This window comes from Budorcas taxicolor, chromosome X, assembly GCF_023091745.1.
Source record: "Budorcas taxicolor isolate Tak-1 chromosome X, Takin1.1, whole genome shotgun sequence".
NCBI lineage: Eukaryota > Metazoa > Chordata > Mammalia > Artiodactyla > Bovidae > Budorcas > Budorcas taxicolor.
The window spans coordinates 99,661,812-99,672,184 of NC_068935.1; positions in this window are offsets into that span (position 1 = coordinate 99,661,812).

Genomic DNA, 10,373 nt, shown 5'->3' on the forward strand with positions numbered 1-10,373 from the left:
ATTTAGGTTGTTTCTGTGTCTTGCTTATTGTAAATAGTCCTACTATGAACATAGGGGTCCATGTATCTTTCTGAATTCGTTTTATCTGGGTATATCACCAGGAGTAGAATTGTTGGGTCATATGACAACTTTATTTTTTAATTTTTGAGGAATCTTCATACTGTTTTCCATAAAGGCTGCATTAATTTACATTCCCACTAACAGTGTAGGAAGGTTCCCTTTTCTCTACATTTGTTATTTGTAGACTTTTTAATGACGGCCATTCTGACTGATGTAAGGTGGTATTTCATTGTATTTTTGATTTGCATTTCTTTTATAGTAAGTGATGTTGATCATCTTTTCCTGTGCCTAATGGCCATCAGTTTGTCTTCTTTGAAGAAATGTCAATTTAGGTCTTCTGGCCAATTAAAAACAATTATTGATTTTTGGCTTCGCTGGGTCTTTGTGTGCAGACTCTCTCTAGTTTTGTCAAGTGGGCTTCTCATTGCAGTGGCTTCTCTTGCTGCGGAGCATAGGCCCTAGAAAGTGAGAGTTTATTTGCCTCGTGGCATATGGGATCTTCCCAGACCAGGGATCAGAGTGGTGTCCCCTGCACTGGCAGGCAGATTCTAATCCACTGGACCACCAAGGAAGTCCTGGCCATTTTTTGACTGGATTGATTTTGTTTTTGTGTTTTGTTTTGTTTCTTTGTTTTTGTCTTGGCTCGGCAATTACTTTGAAATTCACCTAAGATGATGTGTTTATCAGTGGCTCATTCTTTATTACTGCTAGTAGCATTTCATTGTATGGATTTCACCAGTTGATGGGATATTTGTGTTGTTTCCCATGAGTTTACTTTTTTTTTTTTTAAATCAGTTTTAGGGGCTGAAAAGTGGCAAGAAATGATAACTGGGTCAGCAATTCTTTATTTTCTTTTTGTAGAGAAGGTACAGTGAAGTAGGGGATGTAGTTGAAAGACTGAGGATAGAGGAATGGTGAAAAATGAAGCAAATGGGGCTTCTGAGAAAGAAAATCCAAGAGGGAAATTAATTAAAAAAAAAAAAAAAGAATGAAAATGGACAAGGATAAGAAGAAGCAATCAGCCAAACAATAAATGATAAATAAGAAAAGCCTATAAAAATTAGAATAAGTAAAAAGAATTAGAACCATGAAACACATTTTTAATCATGTTCTTTGAGATCTCCTGGAATGAACAAAAACAAACTTTTGAGATTTCTCCACGTAGACTTCTGCCCTTCACATCTTCCTGATGCTCTAATGCTTTCTTTACATGAACATTTTCTACAGGCAACACTCTCGCTTGCTTGCTAGAGCACAAGAGTGTTCAAAGTGGCTTTGATCAGGGCAGCACACTCAGGGCAGTCTGTAGGGAGGAAGCCAGGAGGCTTTTTAATTTAAAAATAAGTGCGGCTTTGTCTCCCATATTTTGTTAATTGAGGCAGAAGCTGAATCTAGGACACAGCCTGGTGGGAGATTGGCCATGACCAGCCACATGGAGAATGGATTCTGAGTGAGGATGGGATGGTGAGCAGCAGAAAGATGGAATGGTGCAGATGTGCGTGTGTGTGTGTGTGTGTGTGTGTGCGTGCGCGTGTGTGTGAACAGTGACAGGGGAGTTTTCTCAACTGTTCGGCCTGTCAGATTAAGATGTCTGAATGGGCTATGAGGGAAAAAAATAACTGAATCCACCTTAGTTATATTATTTCATTTTGTAGACATGGTGCAGAAGGGTTTAAGTGCCTTCATCTGGAAATGAAGAAAAGCAAAGAAAGTCCAAGATGACTGGAATTGTTTTTGTCTGAAAGAGACTGCGAAGGCCTGACAGTTGAAAATGTCTTTTCTACTGTGATGTTGCTGAAATTTTCACCTAACATATATATTTTCTCTTGAAACCAGAGAAAAGGCGCAAAAATAATTTTAAGAAATGGCAGGCCAGAAGGATGAGGAACATGACATGGCTGATGGAGTTTTATGGTGCTTAATGCCATTCTTTGGCACCACCCCCAACTTTCAAATGGATTTGAAGTGATTTTGATGGATAAAAGCATGAAAGCGGGAGAGGAGTGGGCTATAGCTGTGATCTACAACTATTGAAAGGTGTTAACACAGAGGAGGTTTTTATTTGGTCTATAAATCCCAAAGGGACATTGCCATGAGAAATACGATGTGGTTTATAAAAATTCTGACTGAAAAAGAGGAACAATTTCTTGAAGTCAGAACTATTGCAATACAAAATGAAGCAAACCACTATATAGTAACACACTTAAAGGAGTAAAAGTGCTATGTAAATTCAAAGCATCATTATCATTCAACCTTAAAGGAAGTGGTGGTATGTCTACCATTAAAACACCTCAGAGGAGTCCCAAAATACAGTCTCAAAATACCCTGATGACCAGATGAGACCACAGCATATCTTGGGGTCCCTTGGGGCAGTAAAATACTTTGTCTGCTTCCCCAAATTTCCAGAAGGCTACCACTTCCGTTGGGTGGGTTTTGTTGCTCCCCTGATGTAAACGGCTGCTTCTGTTGAAAAATTGCAAGTGATGTATGTGGCTGAGGACCATCTGCTTGCTTTCAGGTAATGAGTTGGGGCAGATGTTAACCTTTCAAGGGCTTCCCTGGTGGCTCAGGCAATAAAGAATCTGCCTGCAATACAGGAGACCCAGGTTCCATCCCTGGCTTGGGAAGACCCCCCCAGAGAAGGAAATGGCAACCGACTCTAGTATTCTGCCTGGAGAATTCCATGGATAGAGAAGCTTAGTGAGTTATAGTCCATAAGGTTGCAAAGAGTCGGATACAACTGAGTGACTAACACTTCTTAACCTTTCAAGAAACTTGGTGAATTTTCATCTCTTATGTGTTAAAACATTTTCCTTGCCTGAATCAGGCTGGAGTAAGGGTCATTTCCACATTGGTGTTTGGGAGAAATTGGAACTGTGCATATGAGTGTGAAAAAGAGTTCTCTTTGGGAAGCCACTTTAAAGCAAAAAGCACAGTTTTCTGTTCCATTGCATAACCTGGGGTGGGAGTTGGGGAGGCTTGAAGTAATAATAATGTCATCCACTTTCTTTTTTTTAAATTAATTTTTATTGGAGTATAGTTTCTTCATAATGTTCTGTTAGTTTCTACTGTACAGTGAAGTCAATCAGCCATTTGTATACATATGTCCCCTCTTTTTTGATTTTCCTTCCCATTTGAGTCACCACAGAGCATTGAGTAGAGTTCCCTGAGCTATATAGTATGTTCTCATTAGTTATCTAATTTATACATAGCATCAGTAGTGTAAATATGTCAAACCTAATTTCCCGGTTCATCCCACACTCCCCTGCCCCTCTTGGTGTCCACATATTTGTTCTCTACATCTGTGCCTCCATTTCTGCTTTGTAAATAAGATCATCTATACCATTTTTCCTCATCCACTTTCAAGTTCATCCTATATTCTGGGCCCTTTACATCTGTTACCTTGTTTAATACAACAGCCCTATGAGGAAGGATATTGCAAGTGAGTAAACGGAGACTCCAAGATCATATATAACTTGGTCAGAGTTACAGACTTAGGATACAGATGGTTTGGGATTAGAAAGAAACCAGTCATATCCACCTCTGAAGCCTGCACTTACTTCACTGCCTCATCAGGCTATGGGGGATATTTGCTATGTTCCTCCCTGTACTTGGTTTCAGTATCTGTGTTTTCATTTGGATTTTCCCAGAAGCAATCCTGAGACAAAGATTTGGAAACAGGTAGTTTCTTCCGCGGAGAAGGCAATGGCACCCCCCTCCAGCACTCTTGCCTGGAAAATCCCATGGACGGAGGAGCCTGGTGGGCTGCAGTCCATGGGGTCTCGAAGAGTCGGACACGACTGAGCGACTTCACTTTCACTTTTCACTTTCATGCACTGGAGAAGGAAATGGCAACCCGCTCCAGTGTTCTTGCCTGGAGAATCCCAGGGACGAGGGAACCTGGTGGGCTGCCATCTATGGGGTCGCACAGAGGCGGACACGATTGAAGCAACTTAGCAGCAGCAGCAGCAGCAGCAGTTTCTTCTGAGGGTGATCCTAGGAACCACTGGTAGGGAAATGCAGAAAGGAGACAGGGAAGAGAAGGCAGCCAATAAACAGTCGATTATTGAGCAAGTTGCCACTAGAAGCGACTGGAGTTCAGTCCTGAAGAAGACTTAGGAAAATGAGTTATCCTGTCTAGAGAGCACGGTGTATATCATTCACTCCTGAGCCTCTTTGGGTGAAATTTGCTGAGCCAGGGGTGGGGCATGAATCCATGGCAAGCAAAGCTGGTTCTGGTGGCCAGAGAATGCCTTCAACTCTAAGAAATGAAGGTGCTAGAAGTCGAGGTCAGGCTGGCATGCACTGAAGTGAGAAAGGAGCAGGCAAGTGAGGTATAGACACTTGGGGCCCTCTCCGGTGCCCAGGGTGCTGGATAACTTGATGTTCAGCACTGAGCCTTAAAGATGCTGATCTCCTGGCTCTGCAACGACTTAAGTATCCCCCTCTACACGCCTATATGAGAGCAGCAGGGAATTCAGACACCATCTTGTTCAGAGTGAGGGCCAGTGTGTTGTGCAAAGAGGAACAATGTTGCTATTTTTCTTACCAGAGGGCTTGTGATTACCCAGAACCCCAGCGATGTGTTCACCATTTACATGTGTGTGCTAAGTCACTTTAGTCATGTCCGACTTTTTGCAAGCCTGTGGACTGTAGCCCATTAAGCTCCTCTGTCCATGGGATTCTCCAGGCAAGAATACTGGAGTGGGTTGCCATGCCCTGCTCCAGGGGATCCTCCCAACCTAGGGACTGAACCCATGTTTCTCAAGTCTCCTGCATTGGCAGGCAGATTCCTTACCACTAGCACCGCCTGGGAAGCCTCTTCACTATCTACAGAGAGATACGAAAGCAAAATATATGACAGATCCTGGAGAGGATGGGGTTATGACAGGATCCACTGATGCTTCTAGATGCTATGTTCCAGTCCTTTGTGTGTGTGTGTGTTTCCTGGATATTGCCTAACACTGCAAGGCTCTCCCAGGTCTCCTAGAAATTAGCAGGTGTCATTAAAATCTTCTCTACAATTATACTTTCCAATCTAAATTTCAGCTTCAAGTTTTACCTGCTCTTTTATTCACTCAACACATGAGTAGTTCAGAGGTCTGTGAAATCAACAAACCCCACAGAGGATTTGATATTCCAAATCACACTGACTATATTACAGAGGGAATAAAACTTGAAAATGAATTCCTGAAAGGTAGTGCTCCTTTACACTGAAGCTCAAGCTTAGAGGTTGATAAACTGTTACTGTTAAATAGTTTGGTCAACACTTCTATTTTAGTAACAGAAAATTTGCCCTGAAAATGAGCTGAAGAAATGATGGAACTCAATGACAGGATGAAACGGCCTGCCTGAAGCAATCAGAGCCACCTTTGGGGCAAAGACATAAGGATACTTTCAGAGAAAACAAATTTCCTACATTTCTTGGACTGTTTAAAAAAATCTGAGGATTCTAATATTTGAATATGTAAATTAAATTAGCATTCGTTATGGAAAAATTGTATGACTTATCAGAAATGAGAACCTGTACTTGGTTTCTCAAGTTAAGGTGAGGTGTGTCATTTAAAGATCTGATTTCCTTCCTTAAAAAAAAATCCAAAAATTTTTTAAAAATTCAAATTCTTAAGCATATAGGGCATACTTATTGAGTCAAACACTCTCTGGGGGACTAAGTTATACAATTATGAATGAGTCATCTTGGTTATTTCTTAAATTCTTTCAGAACATTTAGGAAAAGTTTTTTAAGTCATTTCCTCAGAGAACAAAGTCAATTCTTTGTCTGAAAATGGCAAAAAGCTCACATAAGCAGGAAGTAGTTGAGGCCTTAGGAGATCTCTGATTCCTGAAAATGATGTTTCTTTTTATAACAGAGATCATATTTTGTGTATTGTCCAAAACTTGTTATATTCACTGAACAACATATGGTCAAACTTACAATGCCAGTCATGATCAACTGACATCTTGATGGCTACACATAGTGTGCCAGTTGGATCAGTGAACTGTTATAGACTGAATGTATCTGTTGAAATCTAATCCCCAAAATGATAGTATCTAGAGGTGGAACATTTGGAAGGTGATTAGGTCATGAGGGTGAAGCCCTCATGAATGGGATTAGTGTCCTTATAAAGAGACCCCATGGAGCTTCCTGGACCAGTCTACCATGTTGAGGACACAGTGAGAAGATGGCTGCCTATAAATCAGGAAGTGGGTCCTTCAGTTCAGATCAGTTCAGTTGTTCAGTCATGTCCGACTCTTTGCGACCCCATGAATTGCAGCATGCCAGGCCTCCCTGTTCATCACCAACTCCTGGAGTTCACTCAGACTCACGTCCATCGAGTCAGTGATGCCATCCAGCCATCTCATCCTCTGTCGTCCCCTTCTCCTCCTGCCCCCAATCCCTCTCAGAATCAGGGTCTTTACCAATGAGTCAACTCTTCACATGAGGTGGCCAAAGTACTGGAGTTTCAGCTTTAGCATCATTCCTTCCAAAGAACACCCAGGACTGATCTCCTTTAGAATGGACTGGTTGGATCTCCTTGCAGTCCAAGGGACTCTCAAGAGTCTTCTCCAACACCACAGTTCAAAAGCATCAATTCTTCGGTGCTCAGCTTTCTTCACAGTCCAACTCTCACATCCATACATGACTACTGGAAAAACCATAGCCTTGACTAGATGGACCTTTGTTGGCAGAGTAATGTCTCTGTTTTTCAATATGCTACCTAGGTCGGTCATAACTTTCCTTCTAAGGAGTAAGCGTCCTTTAATGTCATGGCTGCAATCACCATCTGCAGTGATTTTGGAGCCCAAAAAAATAAAGTCTGACACTGTTTCCACTCTTTCCCCATCTATTTTCTATGAAGTGATGGGACCAGATGCCATGATCTTCGTTTTCTGGATGTTGAGCTTTAAGCCAACTTTTTCACTCTCCTCTTTCACTTTCATCAAGAGGCTTTTTAGTTCCTCTTCACTTTCTGCCATAAGGGTGGTGTCATCTGCATATCTCAGGTTACTGATATTTCTCCCGGCAATCTTGATTCCAGCTTGTGCTTCCTCCAGCCCAGCGTTTCTCATAATGCGCTCTGCATAGAAGTTAAATAAGCAGGGTGACAATATACAGCCTTGACATACTCCTTTTCCTATTTGGAACCAGTCTGTTGTTCCATGTCCAGTTCTAACTGTTGCTTCCTGACCTGCATATAGGTTTCTCAAGAGGCAGGTCAGGTGGTCTGGTATTCCCATCTCTTTCAGAATTTTCCACAGTTTATTGTGATCCACACAGGCAAAGGCTTTGGTATAGTCAATAAAGCAGAAATAGATGTTTTTCAGGAACTCTCTTGCTTTTTCAATGATCCAGTAGATGTTGGCAATTTAATCTCTGGTTCCTCTGCCTTTTCGAAAACCAGCCTGAACATCTGGAAGTTAAGAGTCCGAAATGGTCCTTACCAGATACTAAATTTGCTGACACCTTGATCTTGGACTTCCCAGCATCCAGAACTGTGAAAAAATAAGTTTCTCTTGTTTTTAAGGCACCTATTCTATGGTATTCTGTTATACTCTCCCAAAAAAGACAGATTTATTTATGCAATTGATTCTGTTGTGATAAACAGTTTGGTTATGTTTGGTTTTCCTGTGTGATAAATAATATCTACCATAATTAAGGACTTACTATGTTCCAGGCATAGTTCTAAACATTAGTATATAATAGCTGATTTATTCCCCACAGCAAAATTTATGAAGTAAATTTTATTATTATATGCATTATTGATGAGAAAACTAAGTTGAGAGAGGGAAGTAACTTGCCCAAGATCCTCCAGTAGTGAACAGCTATAGTATCCGTTTTGGTTACCAAACTCAACACCTATTCCCAACACTTTCTCCCTTGTCCACCTCCATCCTTAGACTAGTAAAGCCGAATTCTGCTATCTCAGGCTTCTTTGCAGCTAGGAGAGACCAATGAAATGTAAGTAGAAGTTTTCTGATTGCTTCTAGTGAAGACTTTGCATGTCTTACCATCTTGCATATGTAAGAAATGATTTAAGTGGATGGTAAAGAATCTACCTACAATGCAGGAGACCTGGGTTAGATCCCTGGGTTGGGAAGATCCCCTGGAGGAGGGCGTGGCAACCCACTCCAGGATTCTTGCCTGGAGAATCCCCGTGGACGGAGGAGCTTAGCAGACTACAGTCCAGGAAGTCACAAAGAGTCAGACACAACTGAGTGACTACGCACACACAGCCATCTTTCAAGCATAAATGAAAGGCCAAGAGAATTGTGGAGATGCCAGATCTGACACTGCGGAGCCTGCAAACCAAGGCCAAGATGTGCTTGTTTTTAGATTTCGTATAATGGGAGAAAAATGAACTATTTCTTTAAACCATTCCTGGTCTGCTTTTTTGTAACTTGTAGCCTAAAGCACTGCTAGCTGATACAGTACTGGGGCAGGGATATGGGCCAGGTAGTTTGGGTCCAGAGACCATGTTCTTTTTTATTCTTTGGCATTTTATTAAAAGTGGAAATATAGTTATTTTAGTTATAAGTACCCTGGTGCTTCCTCCCCTCCCCCACCTCAGGCAGACTCCTGTAACTGTCAAGGAAAGGCAAGGCCCCTGGATGGGTGGGGGACTAAAACAGGGGCTGCTATGGCTACAAGAAGGTGAGCTGGTGATGTGAGCCAAGGTGCCTGTCACATCATGTTCTCTACCACCACCACTTTGTGGCTTTCAGACATTGGGGTCAGGGTGGTCAGGCCCCTGACATCCAGGTCTGGAAGTCTGTACTCCAATTGTGAAGGCTCCAGACAGGCTGTGTCAGGTGCTGCCAGCCCTCAGCCATGGTCCCCTTAGCCCCGAGAAGGCAGCCCAGGAGGTGGAGGGGCACACACAGCGTGGAGGAGAGCATGAAGCCCAAGCCTGTGGCCTCACCCCACCATGGGTACACATAGGTGTTGTTGTAGACCAGCGCAGAGCCCATATTATTAATCTCTGTACTATTGTGCACATTTGTGTATCAATCAGCTGGGACAAACATCCTTGTATGTACATATCACTTCTGCTGCTCTATGAAGGAAGAAAAGTTGACAGAGGTACCTCTCTGACTTTGTTTGTGTCCAAAATCCAGCAGCTGAAGGATGGAGGGGGTGAGGCTCAGCAAAAGCATCCATGAGAATGATTGAAGTAATTTAGTGTAAAACACTGGGTTGGCCAAAACGTTCATTTATGGAAAAATCAAAATGAATGTTTTGGCCAACCCAATACATCATTCACTTGGGTCAGCTATCGTGTGTGTGTGTGTGTGTGTGTGTGTGTGTGTGTGTGCGCGCACCTGTGCTCAGTCATGTCCAACTCTTTGCGACCCCCACAGACTGTAACCCACCAGTCTCCTCTGTCCATGGGGATTCTCCAGGAGAGAATACTGGAGTGGGTTGCCATTTCCTTCTCCAGGGTCTCTTCCTGAACCAGGGATCAAGCCCACATCCAGGACACAGAAAATACCGACCTGACCTGAGGTGTATTTAGAGAATTGTGATGTTTCCATTGATGTATGGTGTTTAGTTCTGACAACGCCAGTTAAGAAATATCGTGATGACAATATGCTGAGTGAAAGAAACCTGACACAAAAGAATGCACCTTGGAGCGGATCCTCTGAGAAGTAGATGCTCAGGCCACAGTAAATGTTGGTGGACTTTACTAGGGGAAATGACTATGACAGAAATAGGAAGAGAGGCTGGCAAGGCTGGGAGATCTATCAATGAGCTGTGATGCTAGTTTGACCTGCAGGAAGTTGAGAGGGCAGGGAGGGGGAGGAGAGCATCCTAGACTGTCATGCAGGCTCTGGGAGATTCAGCCAAAGCCTGGCTACTCTTGTGGGACTTGATGGACTGTAGCCCACCAGGCTCCTCTGGCCATGGGATTTCCCAGGCAAGAATACTGGAGTGGGTTGCCATTTCCTACTCCAGGGGATCTTCCCGACCCAGGGATTGAACCCACATATCCTGTGTCTTCTACATTGGCAGGTGGATTCTTTACCACTGAGCCACCTGGGAAGCTCAAATGAAATAGATAAATAGATAATAGAGACATATATATGTATAAAAGGATCACGTTGCTGTACAACTGAAACTAACACAACATTGTAAATCAACTATACTTCAATTTTTTAAAAGATGCTTCTTAGATATACAATTTGGGATATAAACCTGGAGATCAGGAAGTGGTCTAGGCTGGATATATAATTTTGGGAGACACCAGTTTGTGGTGGCATTAAAGTCCTGAGAACCATAGTGAACTAAAAGTGCATTAATGCGTATATCTGAC